The sequence below is a fragment of the Falco peregrinus genome, chromosome 3 (assembly GCF_023634155.1).
Source record: "Falco peregrinus isolate bFalPer1 chromosome 3, bFalPer1.pri, whole genome shotgun sequence".
NCBI classification, from domain to species: Eukaryota; Metazoa; Chordata; class Aves; order Falconiformes; family Falconidae; genus Falco; species Falco peregrinus.
In genome coordinates, this window is record NC_073723.1 from 5,928,815 (window position 1) to 5,955,362 (window position 26,548).

Consider the following 26,548-nt stretch of genomic DNA (forward strand, 5'->3'; position numbering starts at 1 on the left):
GCCAACGCCTTATCTCTCTGCTAAGGTCATCCAGGATGTTTGATGAAGTGCACTCATCAAACAAGAACAAGAAAGAACAGTGAAGATAACAATAAAGTGCTTCCACCCTTTAAGTTTTGCAAATCTTATGCCATGGGACTTTGGGAACTGCAAAGAGAAATCCCCTCCCACCTCTTCCTCCTTTTGTTTGTTAGCGCATCATTTCATTTCCCTGTGGAAAAGAGGGATAGTTTTATATGTGGATGCAGTGTAAAATATTGCTGGGTTTTAAATTAAAGGTTTCTGATTGGTAAGTCCAGAAAGCTATGCATCTGTATTTCATAAAAAAGTAGTATAAACTCAATGAATTAAAGATGCCAGTTGTTTCTAAAAGTTGCTGCTTGATCTTGGCATTGATTAGCATTAGAATAAGGTAGAGCTCAACAGCATATTAACATTTTCAAAGACTATGATTTCCATTTCTTATCATAACAAAAAAACCCCACCCAAAACCAAAACATAAAAAAATAGAACAAGAGGACAAGGTGAAAAAATAGTATTAATTAATTTATCAACTACCTGAAATGCTAAGTGGAGTTGAGTTAAACTTTTAGTAATATAAATCACTTCTGTCAGACTTAAGTAAATCTCTGCAAACATTTGCTTTCCTTTATGCTTCAATTTTAATTTAAATATGTTTCTAATGATGATCATGTCCTTGATAGGTGAGGTAAAGCATGATTTCTAAATACATTTGGCAGTGATCTGCATATTTGTACTTGAGATATTACAGCATGGATAAAAGTGAGGTAGAAAGCAACAATATTACCTGTATTCTCTGTCAAAGCTGTCATCATCTGGCATTGGTGCTTGCACCGTTCTTCCATCATGGGCCTCTGGCAGCTGCTGTTCATAAAAACTAGCTGAAAAGATTGATACCAACCATCGTTTAAGTAAAATAACTTTATTTCTGAAAAATGGTTGGAACATACTTAATCATGAAAGGGGAAACATCTAGACTGTGTGTCACGCTCATGATGTTGAAAAATGAGCCATGCTGTGCAAAAGCTATATGAATGTTCTTCATAGATTTTTTATTCCAGTTGGATCTGATATAGAAGCTAGGGTTGCATATCAGGACTTGCAATCACATTTTTAAGCATTTACTAAACTTGTGGTCCAAAAGAATTTCAGGACTTTATTACATTGGTTCTGTGGAATAAAGTTGCCTGGAAATAAAAGCAGAGTGGAAAGCAAAGTGAGGCAGTAAGCCAGATGTTCCATATTATGTTTTCTATCAGTAAATACTGTTAAGATATTCTGCTATAGTGTTGGGCAATTAATATTATTGGCTAATTATTTACTTTCAGTAATGTAAAAGAATGAGATTTCCATTAAAGGAAGATAGTTAATAAAGGTGTAAGTAATAAGATTATAAAAATAACAGAAAAAGTTGTAATATACAACTGAATATCCAGCAGGTGGAGCTTCTTAACTCTAAAATGTGTCATTTTATTAGAGTAAATTTAACTTTAAGGTGGCTGTTAAGATGTGGTGCAAAAGTAAATATAAAAAGTACATCAAAGATTGTATCAAAGCCAACTAAGACCAGTGGAATGATTAAAAAGCTTAAACTGTTTTTAAAAGCACTTGTTACTTGCTGTCCTTCCCTTAGTAAGGCAGCTACTAATGCAAAAATAAGTTATTTTGATTAGGAAATACTAGACAAATGGACATTAGTACAGTTTCCCCTCTGTTTTTGAGGGAGGCTTATATTTAGATTTATATATTAAAAGGACAAGCAGTAATTATTAATTTCTGCAGATTGTAGTACCAGAGAGTACCAAGTAATATTTTTTCAGATTTCAGAAAGACATAATGAATACTGAGTTGAATATAAGTTAGAGAAATGTTTTCAGAGAGTCTGCATGGAATTAATTAGCCATGGTTTCTGGTGAGGAGATATTGAGGAGAGAAAAGAGGCTATGTCAATGATTTTTTTATGAAATATTATTTGAAATTAATATTTTTGAGGAGAACTTAAGACGACTTGAGGATAGGCTAATATGTCCACATTTCTGCTGTAGAATGGTATTTGACCTAGCCTTTAGTTCAATGAAGGATGACATTCACACAGTTTTTTTATAATTGTCCGGAAAGCTGGAACAGTGGCATTATGGGTGAAAGCTTACTTGAAGGAGAAATAAATGTTTTTGGAAAGATAGGCATGGCAAACCAAGGGAAGGTAGTTATTGCATCTTCTTATTTATATTTTAGGGGCATATTCAATCATTTCCTCTGCAGTATTGTGGATTCAGCTTCTGATGCTTGAAAAGATACCTACACCTCAACCTACGTTAATAGAATTCCACCTGGGGTAGGCATAAAGCCAAATACCTTGTATCAAGTGTCTGTGTCAGTCAGACCTAGATATTGGTAGGTATTAAAGACCTCTTAACAAATAACAGAGTTCATTAAGAGTGGCAAGAACTTGGTGGACTGTGGCTGTGATCTGTGAAAAGTAAAGGTTAGGTTTATTTTGGTGGGGGTTGATTTGTAAATGACTTTAAAACAAAAAGTGGTGAAAAAGAATATAGTATATGTTGTTGTTGTAAGTGATTTTTCATTAATATTACACAAGTATCTATGAAATCTGGTACTTTTTGAATGCTATTATATACAGTTCAAGGTCTCATTGCATTAAAACCTGAGTACATTAGGATTTCTGCATGTATCAGCCAAGCTTTCATTCTGTGTTACTCAGAAAGATAGAAGTCACAGGATAGATCTTGAGACCCTTATTAATAACCCAGATTTGCATTGGAAAACTAGAGAGAGGCAGGGAGTATTAGCTTGGATGTAGCATGCCTTTGAAGCTTGTGAAACAGAGCACATTCCATCCAATTCAGATTTGCAAAGTGACTTTCACACTGTCTGTGCCTATCAGCGTATGTGTCATAACCTGTTTCTGGCTTTTAAGCCATTTATTGCATATTTACAGGTTGGAAGCCCACAGACACGGGGAGACATCCCATTTGGTGATGAGATGACTTATGAATGATTTCTGAAAATAATGACAAATGAATTTTCCCCCCTCCCCCAAGTTTCTTGTGAACATGCTCATGCCCTTGCAAGTGCAGTGTGTTTTCACCCAGGAGGACAAAACTGCTACAGATTTTAAAATGCATTAAGAATGCAAATCTTTTTTAGGATTCCCATTTTGTGAACATGGTTCTCTTTGTATTAATTCACGTCTGATCATTACTGCCCTTAATGTTCCTTTTTGGACATCCAAGTATGCCCCTCAAGAAATAAGAACTGTTCCTGACACTCAAAGTAACCCCTTCCTCCCCAGAAAGCCATTCTTCCTTTCTCTAGAGAAAACTGCCACTCTTCTCTCTGTCTTTTCCTCTTCCCATGCTTTGCTTTCTCCACTGGCAATTGTTGCTGCATTGATGGCGAACCTATTTTTCAATGGGTTCCCATGGGGCAGACTAGCACCTTCCCTGTGGGTTTCTGTTCTCTGTGTGAGTCCGGGCAAACACAGAAGGAAGCTGTGCTTGCTGAGCTCCCCCACGGTGGCGGCCAGGGGAAAATGCTGTGAAGAGTCTTCGTTGTTCTAGTACTGGACAGAGGACAGTGTAGGGATTAGGTTCAGCAAAGAAAGTCAGGGACGCTGTAGGAAACCCTCGCTGTTTTGGAGTCTCTTGAGGTCAGCGACAGAGGTAGAGATGTTCATGCCAAACAGACATGAGCCCTCTCCTCGCTAATTCCTGTTCCTTTGTGGCCCTTCATGTCAGTGCTGGCAGAAGTTGGAAGAGGAACTGGCACCTTCCCTGTGGGTTTCTGTTCTCTGTGTGAGTCCGGGCAAACACAGAAGGAAGCTGTGCTTGCTGAGCTCCCCCACGGTGGCGGCCAGGGGAAAATGCTGTGAAGAGTCTTCGTTGTTCTAGTACTGGACAGAGGACAGTGTAGGGATTAGGTTCAGCAAAGAAAGTCAGGGACGCTGTAGGAAACCCTCGCTGTTTTGGAGTCTCTTGAGGTCAGCGACAGAGGTAGAGATGTTCATGCCAAACAGACATGAGCCCTCTCCTCGCTAATTCCTGTTCCTTTGTGGCCCTTCATGTCAGTGCTGGCAGAAGTTGGCAGAGGAACTGGCTTTGAAGTTTGCAGAGAAACACGCAGGCTAGGAAGAAAAGAGAACTGGACTTGTCAGTTGGAACTGGAAATACCGTACAATCTTTCGGGGGTCCCCGAGGCCTCTGTGTTCAAATCAGAGAAAGAACAGTTCTGTGGGAAAAAACAGGGGCCAGTTGTACTCCAGGGAGGGAGAATGGGCTCCTAAGGCTCTGCTGAATGAAAGGGAAATGCAAAGGAGGGAATGCTGCTCCAAAACACTATCTCATGTGCTGTGGAGTTCAGCTATCTCCTACTAGTTCAGAGTAGGGGATTGTAGCTTGACATGATGGAGGTTAAGGTGAGACCAAAGGGCAAAACTACAGAGCCATAAGCATAAAAGGGTCTGTTGAAATGCTTTGCCCAGGACCCTCCAACACTCAGTGGTGATGATAGCAGGAGTGACTATTCATGGTGTATTGCTGAATGGGGTAGGATGCTTTCAACAATTTCTTTTAACATGCTTTGAAGGAGATAGGATATGCAAAGCAGACAATGCTAGTAAGTGTCTGGTTTGCAAAAAGCATCACAAGATGCAAGGAATAGATAGAAAGAGAGATGGATGTTAAAGGAACCATTTATTCATATTGTTAACTCATAAACCAGCAAGAATGTAATCGCTGGGAAATATGTGACTTATTTATCGTTCACATTCTCACTTTGAATAAATCTTCTTTGTTACTTGGTTCAATATTATATACATAAAATGTTCTAGACTTTTTGAAAACAATATAGCAAACCACACAAGAGAAAATCTAACCCCTATTGTGCATGTACTTCAGACAATATAATTTTAATACCAACATCTGAAAAAGAAAATGCAGAAGTGGGTCAGCAACCCATTTAAATGACTTTACAACTTACTCAATGGTGTACTTAGACGGAAGAAATGCAATTAACCTGACTGCTAAAGTTAACTGCAGTAGGCCTTTTCTTACATGACAGAAATCTGCACACTATAGCTAGCTGTATTTTAGTGATGCAGTAGCATTAGATTAACTTTCATTTTATGGAATGGACCTACATTTTATTTGGTTCAGTTTGGTTTGGTTTTTGAAAACCTGCAATTAAAAGTACTTAATTATTTCTTAGTGTGACTGCAGGTGATATTTGACTGAAAGCAACCCACAGAGAAACAAGCTTGTGAAGCTATAAAGGAATCAGAATAATGCAGATATGGTAGTTAAGGTTTAGTGCAAAACAGTTCAAAGGAAGTTGGATTGTAGTTTAAAATAACATCTCATTGGTTAGTTTAATTACTCACTGCCAGCTCTAACTGATTTTTAAGGCTGGAAACAGAAACACTTATTACTTAGGAAAAAGAATTTTTACCTCTGGTAAGTTGGACAGAAGATGAAGGTTCCCTTGGCAGAATACAGAATTTTGATTACATTTTTTAGCTACTTTGAATTATACTGATGATTCTGTATTTGGAAATTAAGTCAAACGGCTACAATATTGATTTTATATTTCTATAGAATTTCCTTAACTTTTCCTTATTAGTAGCAAAAATAATTTAAAAGTAACTATTCTTAAGACTCCTATTTAGATAAGCAGTTTACTAGGTAATAATATAATGTGTAACATGCTTCTTTCTTTCCTCACAAACATTCTGAGAGGGGGTTGTCATCAGTCCTCTGTTATGTGGTAACACGTATATGCAGCTGTCAGAGACCATGGCGCATAGAGCTTGCTGTGTGGCAACGAGAAGAAAAAGACCATCCCAATTCCCCAAAATAAGATGAGAAATCCACCTAGAAAGTGAGTAATAATGAGAAAATTACTTAATTTTAGGGTTTATTATTCCAGTATGAAACTTATGTTAAATCTTGAATCCGGGTTAGGGACTACAATTCCCTGTTTATTTGAGCAGAGAACTCTATGGTTTCTGCAGCCAAAACTGCTCTGTGGAAGAGCTCAGCCCTCCCTTCCAGGTGTAGCCTGGTCCAGTCACTCAGAGATGGTCTGTTGTGTTGTGTTTGGCACTGTCCAACCATGGCATGGTGACACACTGTTACCTCAGCACTGCCGCCGTTCTGAGCATTAGCAGAAGTAATGTTTTGGGCATCTTGGGAATTTGAAAGATAATAAGGGTGATATAAGACTTTTTTTTTTTTTTTTTTTTTACAAGACTTCTGTTCAAATGTTTAGTTATTTTCTGATGTGAAAGTAGTGTTTGATTTTAAAACAAGCAGCATAAGACAAGACTGAAGATATAAAGGGACCAGGAGAGTGGGGGTCTTCTTTGAAGACAGAAATAAAGATTCTTACTGGCTACCTGTTCTCTACTTCTCCAGAAGTCACTAAAACATGTATTTAAATGAAGTAATTTTTCTTTTAAATGAAGCACATGAATGCATATTTCTTTGGTTGCTTCTATCATGTAATCACCTGTGCTACTTTTAAATAATATTCATATACAGAAAAAGCAACAGCAGCAAGAATACTTTGAGTTAAAGCTGTTGGTAGTTAGTTTATTTGCATAGTAAGGTGCTGAGAGGCTTCTCAGGCACACTGCAGCCTGCATAATTTGTAACAGACATAAAACCATGACTTAAGCTTGTCTGCTCCAAGTTTAGTGATTCTTGATTCTGTTAAAAAATGGGTGTGGGTATTTAGCTATTTTCATAGCAATACAATTTCATGTTCAAATACTCTTCACAGGAATAAAAAGTAATTGGACCTGTATATGTCACTGCACACAGAAAAAAACCCCTTTTTCATTTTAAGGTGAAATCTATTTACAACTTTTTTTTGTTGTTGTTGTTGCAGGAAAATGGCTTTGGGGTGGAATTAGAGGAAACTGGGACCTAATAGAGGCGTAGTATAACAGAAAGTTGTTTGGTTAAAATACAGCTATTGCCTTCAGGATGGTTGGCATGTATGGAATCTACATTACCACAGCTCTCTAAGCTACACACCCTGCCATCTCAGCACATGCTGATAGGAGTGACGGAGGATGGAGTGGAGTGGAGACACCACAGCCAGGCTTTTGTGCTCCCTGCAGGAATGGAAACTTGATGGTACCACTCGGCTGATAAGCTGCATAGCAGTTGTCACATGAAGAATAATGAGATGTCCACTGCTGAGCCAATAATTGTGGTGAAATTACTTTCCTCAGGTGAAACAACCATTGCACACCTCCACCACAAAGTTACCTGCCTCCAAGTTACTACCACACCTCGCTGATACCAATCAGTAACAAAAACATGTATGGCTGGAGTCACTCAAGCTCCACCTAAATGTAAAGAAAATGAACTGGTCTTGGACTGAAATAAGTTCAAAAGGAGGGTTCTAAAGTTGTTACTTCTAATGAAGGGAATCAGCCCTAATGAAGGGCAGGAAACAAAGAATGGATGGTGAAAAGGTCTAAGTTGTTGCAGAAAGAAGACTTCAAGTGAGGAAAGCTCTGGCTGCAGGAGACAAGTGGATAAGGTGTTGTAATCCACAGACATCAACAGAAAATTAGTTGAAAGTAGAACAAAGGTAATTGTGGTAGTAGGAGACCACGACCTCCAACTCAAATAGCTCCCCTGAAAGAGGGCAAAACCCTGCATGGAGAGCATGTGTAGTTAGTGAAAACTTTAGTAGCGCTACCTGAGGATGCGCACTAATTTGTATTAGAAGCAAGAAACTTGAAACCAGTCCTGTGTATGATAATGAATATGCAATGTACTACAAAGTATAAGAAGTAACAAAGGAGGGGAGAAGTTAGGGAAGACTCCCTCATAACTTCTGGGATCAGTCAATAGGCTGCACCTGTCTTCTCCCCCATAGGGACGCCTACTGGGTAAGAACTTTATTCTATGACTAACTCACACTAGGTGTTACTAGGTGGATTGTTTTAAGCTTGCTTTGCAGTCGGTGTATTATCACCAGCAATGTTTGAACCTTATTGTGTTATAAAATTGCATTTTGTATTATAAAAATCTTTAGCTGAATATCATTTTGCATGAGTCTCCAGAGATCTGAGTAGTTGTTGTAAGGGATTTGACTCAGTGACGCTGTCAGCAGGGGTCCCTGAGCAGTTTAGTTGAGTCACCCTCCGATACAGTGGGCTGCCAAAGCACAGGTAGTGGGCAGACTGGTCGGGCACAAGGGTCTTGTCTTTCTTGGGAAACTGGCAGGCTGATCAAATATAAAGGGTTCAAGGAAACCCCCCTTTTTAACATGACAATTTATTTTAATAATTTGAAATATATTCTACTGGATTTTGAAAAGGTTGAACAGGGTTTAGATGCTTGATTTTCCAAGTGATGACTAGGCAGAAGCATTCATACAATCCCAGGTCTCATATAAACATTTCTGATGTTTCACTACGATGTATAAACTCAGTACATCATGTAAGGACAACTGTGATCGCACCTTATGTAGCAACTTTTCTAATGGACATAGGTATATGCTGGATTTCTGCTTCTTTACCCTCAGTTTTCTCTGCTTCTGTGTTGATTCTAGAGATGACCAATTTAAAAAATACACTGAAAAAACCCAAGCAAAACTCAAAAATCCTCCATCACTTTACTAAGAAAGTGTCTGGCATTTAGGCCTGATGTACACTATGTTAAGTTTGTTTCTGAAGAGGCTTTATTTATTAATTTCTTTCCCCTTGGTCCAGAAATCCAGAACACCTTGAAACACTAGTTTTCCTTTTAATCGTTCCAGGTGCTATGGCTTTCATAAGAGTAATAAATATTCTAAGATAGCATGTGAAACCACAAAAATGAACATAAGTCTATTATTGTCTCATAGGAAAAATCTCCCATATCGAGTCAAACAGTGCTTTACCATCTCCAGTTAGATCAAATACCTTAAAGAAAACTATGGAATCAATCTTTTAAGAGGCTTCTTGAAAAATCAAGGATAAATTTTGTATATCACAGTTTGTCTAGTTCTAAAGTGGTAGTTGCTTTTTTTCCAGCTCAGTTGCAGCTAGTGTCTCACTTTTGACATTGACCCCAGTCAACATTCTTATACTTCCCTTTAACCACACAGCTCTACCTCTGAAGGCTTTCTTCCCAAGTTTTCCCATAAGATGAAGTATTTCTCCTAAGGTGATTTCTTTCTGTTCATACTTACAGTGCTTTCTTGGTCCTTTCTGCTTTGTAATGCATACATGAAACTGTCAGAGATTTTGCCATGTAGTTGGGAGTCTGGCTATGCCAATGCCATTTGGTTCTTTATCTCATTCCTGTGTTAATCATTGATTGCCATCACTCATGGCTGGAGAAGATTAAGGCATTCACGTTGGCTGGATGAATGAGGTACCTAAGGATTCCTGAGCACACTTTATTACTTGGATTTGCAGTTCAGGGTTCTGATTAATATCTTAATTAGTGTAAACACTAGTCAAAATGTTCTTGTCAAACATCTTTGAGCTAAAACAGCTTTTTCGAAATTAATATGATGTAGGTGTGGTTCATTTAAGTAAATATGTTCCCCATGAAGTTTGTAAAACAGCATAAAAAATCACAGTTTTGTTTAACGTTTAAATTTGTTCACATTATTCAAAATCAAAAGTATCAGAACTTGAGGATACCAGGATTTGAGGATCTGTTTTTTCTAAAATTTCTGAATGTTCATTGGTTTTAACCTTCGGATCTCTAGCTGATTTTGGACTACTTCTTTCAAGAATCTGTCTTTTTGCATATTCTAACTGTAAAAAGCTAGTGGAGCTCAGTCTGGAGTCCTCAGTTTCAATGGATGAAATGTTTTCCAGGATCGTCCTTGATCATGACGTCAGCTTTTCTCTGGGACCCCATATCCTTTGAAAACTTCAAGGTGAAGGTATTTTCTTATGTCTATGGTGTGAAGATGGGATCGTTATCAATTTTGTTTAATTCTTTGTTGAGTCTGGTAACTGTAGTGATGCTGTCAGTTAAATATTGATTATGTATATAATTATTATCAGATCGGCCTATTATGGTAGGTGCTTTAAAGTGTTATATATATCTCTCTCAAACTAAGGTAATAGGATAATAGTTAAAAATTACATTTATTTTTAAACAATTGAAAAAAAATTACAAATACTCTTTAAGCTCTATTTGTAATTTTGATGCATTTACAGTTTTGAATATAATCTTCCTGGCATGCTTCCCTGAAGCAAAAGAGAAAATGAGAGAAAGAAACAACAAGGAAACTAATTATAGTTGCTTACTTGCAGCTTTTAGATTCTCCGAGGCACCTTTATGACCATTAATGATACCTCCTCATTTCAGAGTTAATAAACCAAAAGGATGAAAGTTGTGTCAGTTGTTCTTCTACTTCCACCTTTGCAATTGTTCCTGTTCTTCAAGTATTCTAAAGGGCTGGATTAAACAAAACACAGATTTGTTTGCTGATTCTCAAAGCACTATTCATACTAACGGCAACCTTTGATGTAGTTGTTTATATGTGTGAACTACGTGGAAAACAAAAGCAATGACAAAAAATGGGTTAAAAACAGATTTGGGCACCCCAAATCTTGAAAGTCAGCTCCTGTGAAACATACATTTTTATCTATCTATCTATCTATCTATCTATCTATCTATCTATCTATCTATCTATCTGATGTTTTAAAATAAAATATAAAGATATATGTGCACAATGTAATGAGACAGTTAATAGGTTACATTCCTGCTTCAAGAAAAGGTTATAAATTGAGGTGTTTAGAAACTGCATTATTACTTTACCCTTAGCTACCAGATTGCCCTTATAGGCAATTATAGACAAAATATCTACCAGGGTATTAGTTGAGCACTAGTAGAACTTTCCAAAAGATGTACTACGTTATTTTGTTACTGGTTTAAGTGAACTCTGAAATAGATATGGTGTTTGGAACATTAGAAGCTAGAAATGGAACAAAAAACCAACTCACATTTGAGTTCCGTGACAGAGAAAACATTGAGTGAAGTGGAAAAGAGAGTTTCTTCTTTATCCATTATTTTTCATTGCTGTTAAAGTTAGAATATATTTTGTGACCTGTATCTGCCCTGGATGTCAAGATCATTCTACCTCAGAAAATGTTTTGCTCTCTGTCAGCCCAAATGGCACAATGATGCAGAACTGAAAGAATGCAGGCAGCAGTAGGTAGGCAGGAACTGGGCTGCAACCTCAAAGATTGTTTTAGGGTGCTACTAGAAACAGAAGTAGTGACGTTTGGCATTTGGACAATAGTCTACTGTTATCCAAACCATAATCTACTTTTTCTACAGCCAAGGCACATGACTGTTCTGCTGGATATGCATAATCCTCTAAATAGAAAGATTTCAGTTGGGACCTCTCTCTAACAGCTAAAATGAAACATGATTGGGGAGATTAAGCCACCCTTAGCAGAAAAGCCAGTTGAGAAATACATTTTTTTTTATGTTGAGAGTTGCAAAGAAATTTTATGAAGGAGTTTTGGAGCAGTACCCAAGTGTGAAAACTTGGACCAAACAAAGCCCCAACACCTATTTCTTCAAACAACTTTTTAAATTTCAGCTTCACATTCCTGTATATTCCTCTACCTTTTGAGCAGCAATGACCCAAAATAAATGATACTGAGCTAAAGATTTCCCAGCTGCACACCATGGAAGAAGTTTAGGCCAGAAACTGTACTTTCTTTTGAAACCAGAATATTCAGAAGCAAAGAAGATTAGATATCAGTGACAAAGAAGAAAAAAGACCTGACAGAGGCTGCAGTACAGTTTGCAGTATCCATTTAAATTATTCCTTCTTCCCCCCAGTCAAGTAATAACTGTCCCAGTTCTTCAAGACAGTAACTTTGATCATCTTTATTTTTCCCCAGCAAGCAGTTACTATGTCACTGGCTTTCTAAATGACCTGGGTAGCTTGCTAGACATACATACCCTTATGTTCCTTATAACGGAACTTTTGTTTTGGCGTAAAAAATAAAAGACAAATCCATGTGAACCACGTAAGTCCCATTATATTGACTGCAATAAAAAATTGTAGATTTTTTCTGGGATAGATTATTCCTGGTATGGCTAACCAACCTAATTTATTTTCTGACTTTGGTGAAATTTTCCTGAAATATTATTTCTATTTTTTGTGAACCATAAAATAAGAATTATGAAGCAAAATGCATAAAGGTTTACTTTTTTTGTAGGATTAAGAGACATTTGCTTATATGCATGACTATGTGCTTTGCCTCCAGTTGAGTAAAAAAATAAGCATCTCATGAGATAGCAATTGTATTACGCTATTTTTTTCTGGCTGCCTTAAAGAAACATAAAAAGTCAATTTGCATTTTGAAATCTACCGAGAGCAACAATGGATCGTTAAGTTCTTCTGAATTCCACCTGGTGGAGCGTGTAGAGGGGTCCCCTGCAATATCATATAGTGACACTTTCATTATCTGAAACTATTTCTGTATGCAGACAAAACTGTTCCTGTAATATTACTGTCTCACTGTGTATTGTGTATGTGGAAGACTGATTTGCATTGTTATTTTTGGGTCTTTATGGCTCACTAAGGGTTGATGAAGTCATGTGTGTGCACTGTGGACCTTGGTGAGCCATATTATTGCTTTGATAGTATTTAGTGTATGAATATGTAAGGATAATAAGATCACAATTTTTGTATTCCATAATTTTCTGCATATTTGTGAGAGAATCGTAGTATGGTACAACAAGTAAAAGAGCTTTTATGTTCATATCTTAAAATAAATGACTAAGATAAGTATTTAAACTAACTTTAAAAATTACTGTATATTAACTGTTAACTACAATAAGTTATACAAGTAGCAGGACAACATTACATGCCTTTCAGTTTAACTATATATTTAAAACTGTATTTCCAGATTCTGTTTTCAACATCTAATTTAAAACTTATAGAATATACATACAAATATATATAAAATTTCTTATTGATGTCACTAGTAAAACAAAAAAAGAAAACCTCCACCTATATTGTACATTTTCAATATATTTCTACTGTAGATTAAGAATTACTTTTCTAGAACTAAGCTGTTAGTACCAGTGCTGTCCGTGATACAGGGCTTAAAATCATACCTACCAGGTATCAGTGTGGGGATATATGAAAAAGAATCTTGAAAACCTGCCTTCCTGGTATAATGAACAAGCCTGGACCCAGAGAGACTGTTAAATCAAAATCCAACACATATTAGATATTTTTATTTTTTCTCTTTTCTAAAAGGAAACATGGGCATCAATGTGCCTTTTAAATCTAATTCTACCTCTTATTTGTTTCAAAGTTTATTTGCAAAGGGTAGTTACACATCTAAATCTTTGTTTACTTTGTTTCCAGTTCCTATTTATTGGTGTGAGTGCAGCTATGCATTGAACCATAGTGTTTAGGTGATTTTTGCTGTTGCCTTCACTGGGACTAATCTCACAAGTAATTCTACTCATCCATTTTTTATTGGATTCACTCGTGTCCTTATGAAAGTTTAGTAATGTCTTCTATGATTCCATTCTAAAACAAATGAAGTGAGAAAGGAGTGATTTTTTTTACTTTAATCCCTCAGACAAAGTAAAAAATATTTGCTGCTTGACAAAAAAAAAAAAAAAAAAAAAAAGAGATAGGATCAAAGCCTCAGAACTAAGCTTTAACATGACTGTTTTTGAGTTAGCAAAAACAAGAGACAGTAAGTGATGTTTTTTTAGCTGAGGTCACATTCTCTTTCCTTTCTTCTAGGAATCAGCACTTTAATTCACAAATTATTTCCAAAAACTGTATTAAAATTTTAGAAGGGATACCTTGGGATGCCTTGTAAAATTGGCCTGCATTTTATTAGAATATAATACCAACTCTTAAAGATCAGTAACAATACAGATTTATTCTATATATTTGCTTCCTTACTCAGTCTTGTATTAAAAGTGTTTCTCTTTAATGGAGTTTTTCCAAAAACTTAAGTCTATCTTGCATTCTGTTTCCACATTGTTTGATTTTTCAAGTCTTCAGCTAGCTTTTTTTAATTTACTGATGATGGAGTTAATGACTTTATTTCTTTTTTGTCAAATGTACTTGAGTTCTGCATTTGTTAGTAATTAGAAATCAAATGAATCTCATTAAAGGGGTCTTGTAACCTTTTTCTACAATGAGAAAGGGCCAAGATTTCTCATCTGAAAACCTGTACAATTGTCAGCACCTAATGGGTTTGCCAATGTTATTAGAAGTAAATAATAAACATAGAAAATGACTTGACATTAACTTTTGCAAAGGATTTACAATAAGTTTCAGAACACAGATCAATATATTTCCAAGAGAGTTGTTACTATTTATTGAAGACAGCAAGAGCTTTGGTGAGAGAATAGGAATATTTTCTTGCTCAATTAGCCTAGATCCATTTCCAAAATGTGAAATGGAAAATGTTGGCAGATAGCATAAAAAAATCATATACTTTGCTAAAGTGTGGTTTTATTTTTTCTCATTTAGGTAGTAAAGAATATAGGGTTGTATTGCGCTTGCATGGCAAGGGTTTGGTAGTGGGTGACTATAGGGGACCCAGCTTCGTAAGAAGCTGTTAGAAACTTCCCCTGTGTCTGATGGAGCCACTACCAGCTGGCTCCATGATGGACCCACCACTGCCCAAGGCTCAGCAGTAGTGCCTCTGGGACAAAAATATTGGGGATGGGGAGGGATATGGACCTGTGCAACTGCAGCCAGAGAGAGGAGTGAGACCATGTGACAGAAACAGCTCTGCAGACATCAAGGATGGTGAAGAGAGAGGGGGAGGAAGGTGCTCCAGGCACTGGAGTAGAGATTCCCCTGCAGCCTGTGGTGAAGCCCATGGTGAGGCAGGCTGTGCCCCTGCAGCTCATGGAAGTTAATGGTGGAGCAGATACCCACCTGCAGCCTGTGGAGCGAGGACCCCACACAGGAGCAGGTGGGTGCACCCAAAGGAGGCTGTGACCCTGTGGGAAACCCATGCTGGAGCAGGTTCCTGGGCAGGACCTGTGGACAGAGAGGGTTTGCTGGCAGGACTTGTCACCCCATGGAAGGCACACATGATGGAGCAGTACATGAAAAACTGTCGGAGAGTTCTTCCATGGGAGGGACCCCATGCTGGAACAGGGGCGGAGTGTGAGGAGGCTTCCCCTGAGGAGGAAGGAGCGGCAGAGACAACATGTGATGAATTGACCGTCCCCCTGCACCGCTGGAGGGGAGGAGGCAGAGAACATCAGGAGTACAGTTGAGCCCAGGAAGGCAGAGGGGTGGGGGAGAAGGTGTTTTAAGATTTGGGTTTATTTCTCATTATCCTACTCTGATTTGATTGGGAACAAATTAAACTAGTTTTCCCAAGTCGAGTCTGTTTTGCCTGTGACAGTAATTGCTGAGTGATCTCTCCCTGTTCTTACCTCAACCCACGAGCCTGTCGCTGCGTTTTCTCTCCCCTGTCCAGCTGAGGAGGTGAGTGACAGAGCAGCTTTGTTGGGCACCTGGCATCCAGCCAGGCAGGGTCAACCCACCAGAAGTGTGAATCAATTATATTATAATAAGATATTTCATATTTTTTGACTGTGTTATTTTAATCTGTGGTCTTTGCATGTCATTATACTTGAATTTCTAATTTCTCAAGAGCTTGCCTCCTCTTCTATATGATGATATAATCTTTATTTTATTAGATATTTTCACACATTAGACTATGGTATAGGAAATGAATGCATATTCATTCATGTGCTAGTAAGGTTTGCAAATACTAAAATAGTTGAAGTTAATTTTTTCCCTCTCTCCAGTCAAAAACATACACCTTGACAGCTTGAAGCAGTCTTTCCTTCTGAAGGGACTAGGAGCAGCTATTCTGTCTTCAGAGCTGATTTACACACCCAGAACTTGTGGCAAAATCTGGCTCACAGCTTCAGTGATGATACTGATGGTAATTCTTTTAATAATTTTATTTCTATTGTCCTTGATCAAAGAATAGATGAGTTCGGACTTGGTTCTTAGGACACAGAAGAAAAAATAGCATTTTCTGTATGGTGTTTTGAAGATGTAAAGTGTTATATAATTGGTAAGACTAAAGTTATTAAGATACAGGGTTTAAAGGAACTCAACTACAAAGAAAGATCAAAGGAAAACTCTGACGTTCTTTATATATTACAGGATCGCTTAGTCTTGTTTTAAAAACCATATACATACAATGTACTTTATATTTAAATCGTACACATATATATCTGATTAAAATTATAGTGACTGCCTATAAGAAACAGAAAACAAGACTGCTTTATTAGAAAAGTGTTTCAGTTGTTTATGAGCTGTTTACAAGACTGCCAAAATTTAATTGGGAGGAATCTGAAGGCTGATTTTCTTCCTCAGGCTAACTTTTTGGGAAGTTTCAGTGAAATGATCAAAAAGTTGCTTCTAATTATTTTAAGGAAATAACTTTTTTTTTTTTTTCATCTGAAAGAAGACCAAGAATATTCTGTTCTATTTTTTAAAAGATGCATACTTTGTGGCATGGACATGAAAATCAGCAAGCTATCTCGTTTGGAAGTAAAGGGTGAATTCTGCTATTCTACAAAATTTGTACTTAAGTTGCTACCTCTGGAAACTTCATTTTGTATATGCCCAGTAGTGGCTTGTGTACTGTGTGTAGCTCCTATAGATACCCTGTACAGACATATGCCTGAGTATAACCCATCTCTAAAAATGGGAACAAAGCAAAGTTTGCATAGCAGCTGCTCTTCTCACAAAATTAAGAGTGGAATGGGATATGGAAGTGACCACAATGGTAATGAAGTAGGAAACAGGAGGATTTTCTTTGTTCTTGGTCTTTCCTTCAGTGGTGCTTGACTAAGAGAAGAGACGATCTTAAATATGAATGATGAAGAAACTGAAGAGGTGCAATCTCACATTGGTAGAGAAAAGGAGGTGCACAGGCAGTCTGTGATGGCTGGACACAGCAGATGAAGGCTGATAAAGCTAGTGGAGATAAGCCAAATGTGGATATGTTGTAAAGAAGTATTTCACACGTGATGCAGAACTGTGACTCATAAAAGGAGGATGGACAAAGATGCACGTATAAATAATGATGAAAAATCTTAATTGTGACATTGTCAAAAAATTCCATGCTTCTGCAACCTTGTTGGGTTTCCTTTCTGTGTTTGTGTACTATAGGGTACCCAGCTACATTTTAACGGATGAAAAAATACAAGTTCAGAGAAAGTTTTCTTGCTAAATTTCAATTTGTATTTTTATACCTATCCGTAGGCTTTGGCTCAGAAATATTTTCACTAGAAGCAAAAGACTACAGCAACAAATCTGCACAATATCTACTTGAAATGACAACTAGATTCATTGCATTTGTGGTTAAATCTTGAACAATGAAGAAAATCAGTCCCATTGGCATTCACATCTTTTGAGGCTGTAACTAGGCAATGACATGTGTGTACAGCAAACTCCATGCACAGGACAATTTAAACATGGGCACAACACACATTAACGTAGTCCTGTACGTGGGATGATGTCCTCCTGACAGAGTGAGAAAACAGAAGAATGAAAACACCTCTCTGAACTCTTAGTGCAGGAACAAATAACAATACTAATGTTGTCCATAACAAGAAACTATTTTGTCTTCATTAAAATACAATTAAATTATTCAATCACAAAATTTCATGTACATGCTAATATTGAAAAAAGATAAGGAAATATTAAATCCTCTATCATTTATAATTTATGTTTGTATTAATGACTAATCATTTCTAGAAAGTGAGGGTTTGAAGCTTTCTGTAATTGTTTGAGGTTTTATTGGTATCATGTGATGTTAAACCAATGCCCTTATTAAATTTGAAGAGTATAGATTTTTCTAAAACATATATCCAGATTGTTGTGGATCTCATAGTTCATTCAGTCTTGTTGCTTCCATGTATTTTCAAACTGTAAAAGTTTCTTCAAGCCTTATTCTGAATGAAACAGAAGGACCAATAATACTTGACATGGGTGGCAGTCACAACTGACCAGAAAGTTCAAATGTTGAGAATCTAATATGTTTTGTGAATTCCTAATTCATCTAAGTACTAAAAAAATGCAATTTACTTAAAAAACCCATACTGTTTACAACAACAACAACAATAACAATAGTAACAATAAAATAATAAAAATAAAAATTGAAGCAGGGTAAATATTTCCAGATATCAGCAGCTTAGTCCTTAAAAACAGGACATCCCAAACCCAAAATATTAGTATGATGGTGAGAAAGAGAGTTTGCTTTTGAGATGGGAAAACTATTTGGAATTAACTGGAGGGAGTTATATTTTAATTATTTATTTGATATTTTCTTGTATGAATTATCATGAAACAAGACTTTATTCAGCTGTTTTCTGTTGGAAAGTGGGCAGGTTTCCCAGGATTTAGGCATTTGCTGTGATTGTTTAGTGCAGGCTTAACTGATGGCTTATGTTGGGATTAATGAAATAGAGAACAGATTTATGAAGGTATTCCCCTACATATTTTCAAAGGGCTGAATACTTTCACTTACAGAGCTCCAGTTAATATCTGTACTATAGAAAATTAATTTATGTTAAAAATGTCATATTTAACTGTACTTTTCTGTAGCTACTGAACCTCTGGTCAGTGGGGATCATCTCTTCTCTAAAAATGGAAAGATGTTAATCTTTTGTAAAGTTCTGACACAGGATTCCTCTGGTTTTCCTCTTATGTTATTGGGGTCTTTTATAGACTGTTGCTTGAAAAAGTGTAATTAAAACCCTAATGTCTTCAGTAAAATGTTAGAACTTTGCCACCAACTCAGCTAAACAAACTGTCATCTCTATATAGAAATTTTTAACTTCTTTTTTTATATTGTTTTATATTATACCATGACAAACTATATCAGTGTTTTGGCTTAACGCAAGAGAGATCAGTGCTGGGAATCAACGCTGCAGCCAGGCTAGTTGCAATGAGCAGCATTTCACGGTGCCTGGGAATTTGGCAGCTTTTATCTGTTACACCTGCACTTTGAGGGGCTGGGAGAAGAGCACCTCCTTTCAATCCTTTCAAGCTGTAACAAGAAAGCTTATTAGGGACTAATTACAAGTTCTAAGTAAGCTTTTGAAATAAGTAAAAAGGAACCATAGGTGTGCACTTCAGTTATACACAGATGTGAATGAAGAATCGAGGAAAGTGCTTTCTGGGACTCCAAAGTCACTTGCTATTGGCTCGCAAGCTTTCAACCTGAAGTTTAAGAAGTTTCATGAAGGGGACGGTTTTTTTTTGTTTTTTTTTTTTTTCCTTTTACTAGATTCAAATTTCTAAAATGTTTTTTAACAGTTATTTAGCACTGCAGATAGGAACTATTGAAATCTACAGGTAGCAAAAATCCTTTAAACTTGAAAAAACCCCAACACCCCATCCAAACTGAAGGGCTTACGAACACTGAAGGTTCATTAGCTGTGTTAGTGCATTGCAGAAGCTGTTCTGATGACACCCAAGTGTAACAATTGGCTGGTTTTAGTAAGATGTTGATTATGAAGAAACATCATAGCTTTGATTTTTGTCAAAGGTTACATAATGCTTTGGATGGAGTACATAACAAGGCTATGTTACATCTATAGGGAGATATTCAACAGCACTACAGTTCACTGAGGACTACTTTGTTATAACTAAATCAGTAAGTAGAAAGATGAAGCCATACAGACCTGATTTATCTGTAAGCAGAAAGAAGCATGATGGGCTGTTAATTGTATTATTCTTGTTGATAATTAAGACATTAACAATAAGTCCTGTCGTCCTTAGGGAGAACTATGAATGCTTTTATAATCTCTTTACACACTAATAGGACAAACTGTGTCATCATTTTAGTAAACATTTTGTTAGACACCTAATGTCTTGGGATTTTAAAAAAATAAATCAGTGGGACTTGGAAAGAGCAGAAAAACAATATCAGAGGCAGCAATGGCATGTCTCTTTAAAGGAACAGATCTGGAGACTGCAAACTTCATTTGACCAGTCACCAGAGTAGGCAATGCTGCTGAGTAAAGTGCAACAAGATTCTCAAGCTTATGTGGTAAATCTGCCTTCAGACTTTGGCAAGGAAACCTGAAAGAGATGGGAAGATTATAAAGCCATAAAAGAAGAAGAAATAAATGTGAATGGACAGAACATAAAAATATATTGTGGCATTTCTAGTCTCTTTTTATCTTCTTTAATCTAGGGCAGGGTTTTAAATCTCAAGGAATATAAAAGATATTTGTATGGTATGGGTAAGTGATCAGTTAAGTGCATAACCGAGTAAACAACCCAACAACCAAATGGATTGATGAGTAGCTGATGTATCATGCTAATTTCTTTGTTACTGTGTTAAATTGCTTTCTTTTCTACACTGTAAATTTCTACAGGACAGTTGAATGGCTTTTTCCATGACTCTGTGGAAAATTCTGGTGGTCCCATTCATTTAACATGTATGATATTCTAGAAAATTGATTTTGAAGCTATTAGAAAAAACAGTGGATGTTGTGGACCAAACTTAGATACATGTAAAAGTAATAGATGTATGGTACACAGGTGCATTATTTGAAGACTTCCAAACAGAAGCTTATGATAGTGTATTTTAAATATTCATGTTTAATCTTTGCATGGAAATTGTATTTGTAGTATACCATCCATCATAGGAACTATCTCTTGAAACTCTTTTGCCAAAAAGTAGATTATAAATTTGACACGCATGGATTCCCTCAGACTCCAGTTCATTAAGGGCATGCCTTTGATGTTTGTGGGACTGTTCATGCTTATATTTATGTATGTTCTGTGAAACAGCTCATGCTTGCATTTAGATGTATGCCTAAGTACATGGCAAAAAGAAACACAAAGGAAAAATAATGCACTTTTAGCTGAGAATAATCTGTGAGTAATACAATGGAAGGACTCACACTGACTTTATTATTTTGGGGATTAGGCTTCATCAACTTTTATGGGCAAGAGGGATCACAGTGTGAAAATGTGTCACTGTAAAGCCCCTTTTTTGACTAAGTTAAGTTCAGACCAACAGTCTGTTATCTTGGCTTAAATTCAAGCTATGTGTTCTCATATACTAATAAGAGAAGAAATTTGAGACACTTAAATATTATTTTCTTTTACTTTAAGAATGGGTTGCAATATTTCCGTTTTGTCAGGGAACATTGTTTTACATGCTTACTCTAACATTAGATGCCTCTTAAGAAATGCAACAACCCAGTCACTTAAGTTGCTGTAATATGAGTGACTCAGTATTAGTGAGGTTTTACACTGCATAAGGATTAAGATCTTCACCATTGGTGATCTCTTGGGACATTTCTTTTATTTATTTTTTTTATTCTTTGTATTCGATTGGTATAGTAACACTGTCATTTGAGTTGTCACTTAGATTCCTCATACAGAAAACTGTGTAGTCATTAAGGGGGAAACAACAAACTGTCTCCACTCTTAGGTGAGAAAAAAATTAAAAAAGGAACAGTAATAACATGTTACCATTTTATCATGACCAAATTAAGATTGTGGTTAAAACATAAAGTACAGGAAAAAGCACACAAACAAGTGAGTTAGCTGTATTTTGCAGGAGCCATGAACATCTTTCAAGATACATTATTGTATAAGAAGATTGGTTGATACCTTTGAAAATCATGTTGTTTACTTGCAATATAAAACCCATGATAATTTGCATCTAAACAAATACGCATGCCTTGGTTAGGTTAGGCTATTGTACCTGAATCAAAGTGATTAAGTCTTCTTCACAATCACAAATAAATATTTCTTGCTTGTCTCCTGCATACAAGGAAATAAATTTGATAGGCAAGAGCTGTAAAACTAAGACTTGATTTGGCAGCATTTGTGAAATCACTGGGTATGCAGAAATGCGTATACTGAGAATAAATCTACTTCTGCTATCTCTCATGACCATAAAAACACCAGCTTACGTTTATGTGATATGTTTTATCTAAAAAACAATGTAGGTGAAACCATTGCTCATATCTTTTTTCACAGTTGTTCAAACTAGTGAAAAATATTCTCTTCCCCCACAAGAAACCATACCAAATACATGATACTAATGTGATCCTTCAATGTACCCTCAGCCATTAAACACATATTTAACATTTATTTATTGATGTTTTTGTTCCTGCCATAAGCTTAAATTCTGTGTTAGAGGCTGTCCACTTCCTCTGCAGACTTGGCAGGGCACAGACTAGGTGAGGAGAAATAGGGTGTATTTTTTACATCTTCTGTCTATTCATAATTGATGATAACTTAATTAGAGTTCCATAAAACAGATAAACATATAGCATGCTTTTCCCAAATCATAGTGGAAATCTGATGGGTCATTACAGATGTAATCTGTTTTACCAGCAATGAACATTTTCACTGACTTTCTGTTCAGCATTTGTGCCTTACTGTACTGGTCCAAGTAAGTATGATGTATAATCTACTTTATTCTTGATGAAATATTAAAAAAGTTCTGAAAAATACATTTTTGGTGTAGTCTTCCTTAAATCAAAAAGGTAAGTCAATAGTCATCATAAGCTATTGACATCAAAGAACAGCTTCCATGCTCTTGGCTTGAGACATCCCATCAATAATATTGAGTATTTCTTTATTCATTAATTTCTATCAGTCTGCAAGATACACTCAGTTGTACTATTCTCCTTGATGTACGTTGCTGTGGTGTCATTGTTCTGATATCTGAGAACTGAAAGAAAACCCTAGTGGGTAATTCCAGCTTTCCAAAAGGGGTTACTGACACTCTGTCGTGATGATAAAATTGTATTTGGATGTGGTCGCTATGCATACAAAACAGATAGTTTCACAGTATTCCTACATCAGCTTAAATGTTTTCACCTAAGAAAACATAGTGAAAGTGCTCTCTATAAGCAATATGTCTTTTTCACAGCACTGCTGTTATCAGTTTCCTGCTGTCCTGGATTTCTGATGAAGTGCAGTTTGAAGAAAATCTACCAATTTGAAAAATGATGTGTCAATATCATCCATGCCCTGGATTTAAGGTCATTTGCTTTGAAAGGTCTAAGTCATAGCAAAATGCATAGAAATTTAGAATTCAGAAATTCATTTGGTCTATCAGAGCTACTAAAGTATTAGGCATAGTGGCAGAAAGCTTCTGGAGCTATTCATAGATCATAGCTGTTAGTTGTGTAGGAATTTCTAAATGGTAAGCAAACATGGTATCTTGCCAAACTGATCATTTAGACCATTCATGCATGGAATTACTATTAAACTCAAAGGTAATCTTCCTGAATTGATTTACTAATGGCTTCTGGGGTTGAGTCATTATCGGTTATGAATCAATACATATATTTCTGAAAAGCATATCTGATGAAGAAATATCTTGAAGATCTTAGTGTTTGTGAATTTTCTCACAAAGAACTCTGTGAAAATTTAGCAGCTGTAAGAGTATTTGAAACAGAAAAAGAGATTTCAGTCTGCCATTCTTTTTAGTAGTAGCTTGAGTAACGTATATCTAAAACTCATCGTGCACTGGTTGTACCAGTTACTTCAGTGTACACTGTTCAATACAATTTATCGCATACCTATGCAATTAAATATATGCCAGAGACAAATTCAAGTAGGCTGTAACTGCATTACTTGCCCGCTAACTGTCCAAGCCCTAAGTGAATTCTGCCACAATCCTGGGGACTTGGCAGTGAGGGCTCAAAGCCAGCTGTGAGGCAGCTATTTGGCCTTGATGCTGCTTGAGAAACCCTGGCAGGGGCTGGCCCCCTCTCACTCAGGAGCTGTGTGTACCCTGAACTGCTCTGCCGTGGTCCCTGCCCGACCTACGTTGCATCCACGCCTCTGCTTGCCATGCACCTCGCTGGTCTGACCAGGACGCTCGCCTGCAGCTTCGCTGCAGATCTACATCATCACCGTGAATTTGTCTGGCAAACCCGGGCCGGTTAGCTGACCTGCTCACTGCCCTGCTCCACTCTTGTCTGGGTGCTTTGGTGCTGTGCTCTTGCCAGGGAGGCCACTGCCCTGCCTGCCTTGCTGTCACTGCTGGCTCCCCGTTTGCCTTCCCTCACGGAGCAGAAAGCTGTCGGTGCTCCCTGATGCTAACTCCTGTCTTTTATTCTTATCATTTAAGACCCTGGACAGAAGACAGTCATACAAATGCATATTGTACGCATACACACAGTAATTAAACACTTCATCTTTTCTCTAAAGAAATATTCTTTGCCTCTTTCCAGATTACAAAACCCTAAAATACATGGCGTGGAAAATTAAACCTTTGACCATCGTTAAGTATGACATGTATGAATACACGTGAAATATATAGATCGCAAGAGAGAAGGTCATAAATAATAAAGAAGGCTTCAGCATATAAGTGGCGATCTTGCAGATGGAGGAAAGTTAGGCACACGAAGGATAGATTTTCAATGGTCACTGCAGAGGTAGGAATAAAATCCAGATTTCATGAATGTCAGTCCACAGCTGTGTTCATTAAGCACTGCAGCCTCCGTTCCTGCCCATGTTCTGCTTATTGCTCAATTATATAGGCAGAATAATACCTTTCCAGGAATGGTAGAAATAGTTGAAATTCTGAAGAATAAAAGATTAACAAAGTGAAACAATGAATTTCAGCTAACATGACTCCACTGCTGAAGTACAGCCAGCTGGAGGTAAGAAAAACCATGCTGAAGACAGGGATGAGACAGTGATTGATAGCCTTGTTTGAGAGATGGATGAGATCAGTCTGACAGTTTCTGGCACAAATTGTATTTCCTGCTGTTCAGGCAACTTAATTTCATTTATGTTCATTTATGCCAGCTGGATGTATCTTATTCTTCTCTTCCCCCTTCCATGCGCGGTAGTTGCACATTTTTTTCCTAAATAGCGTCTCTACCTTTGGTAAAAAAAAAAAAAATAATTAAAAAACAGTTATTCACTTAATCCATCTTACTGACATTTCTTTAGTTTTCCCTTTTGTGTGCTCGATAAAAAAAGGAAAGTTTTATGTGCTCTTTATGATGATTCTACCTGGAGATACGCAATTCAAACCACAGGCCAGTGTCAGTTTATTGACAGTGACCTGTGAAATATTTCCTGTCCTGTTATCTGTCTGTTCTCTGGCTTTCAAGGTCTGCATTCCCTGTGACTCTGAAGTTATATATCAGCTAGCAGTGGGAATGCTGCCCCCTGCGTGCTGTACAGGAATGCATCAAATATGCCATCATTAAGATAAATTATGCCCTTTTGTGAACATTTGAGACTGTATTTTTCAGTACAAAAAAGCAGCTGTGCTTCAATTTGGATTTAGGATTTCATTTAAATGTTGGGAATAAATTGATTATTTACCACAATTTTAGCAAGGGAATCAGGCTAGTGTTTTCTGTAACATGTATTTCTGTTCTAACACTGAAGCAGAAATAAAACGGAAGGAAAAGAAATAAAAATATTAGAAATAAGCAACTATTTTTAAAATATAATTCAGATTTGAATTATGAAGTTACAAAATTGGTAAATCTGCAAACATTTAGCAAACCTGCTACATCTTGCTAAATGTCATTTGTCCTAAATCTGACCTGCAGAATGTAAGTGCTGAAAGCAAGGCAAGGGTGTGGGGAGAAAGATGAAGAAAATTCATGCTCTCACATATTTTTTAAACATACCTATTTTTATGTACAATATCTTGCATACTAAATATGTGGATCTGTGGGGATATTTATGTACACATAAGCTTATGTGAATATTATAATGGTTGCTAATCAGATTGATAAATATTCACCATAAAAATATCTTCCAATATTAGAATTAGCACTGGCATGTGAGGAATCAAGAATTCTGTTCACTGGAAGATTGAAAAAGCAGACAAAATGTCTCTGAGTAGGGAAATAGATGAAGGACTAGAAAATGCCTTACAGGTCACATTTCGATGATATACCAAGTGTATGAAATATGAAGGTCTGATTTTGCAAGTATGCCAAAGAAATTTACAAATCCAAAGCCATATCTTCACTTCTTTGTGAGGGGCTCCTATTATAGCGTTAGTGTCCACAAAAATGAGCAGAAGTGTAGTCACTCACAGTTGTCCCTGACCACGGATATTTTGGCAAAAGAGGAAAGGGAAGCAGGGAATGAGAGTGAATGCTTCTGTTCCTTTTGCTTCTCTTTACTCCATGGGCCAGCAGTATGGCTTAGTCATTATTATTTCACATCTTGGAAGGAGTTGGGGAAAAGTGGGATCAAGTGAACAGGAACTCTGATCCACAAGTGACTAGACTTGATCAGGGCTTGTATGTGACTGCATTCCTGTTGCAGCTGCTATACGCTCTCATTGCCTTCACCTATGGTTAGAGCAGGCTCTAGAAGCAAGGTAAGCTTCTGCTAAAGGTTTGATACAAATTTAAAATTAGAGTGACTTCAAAGTTAAAAATTCTCATTGTAGAACATTATAGAGTTATTGAAAAAATACATTAGGGAGGTAATACAAAAAATTCCATCTGCTTTCTCAGAGAACAATAAATAACAC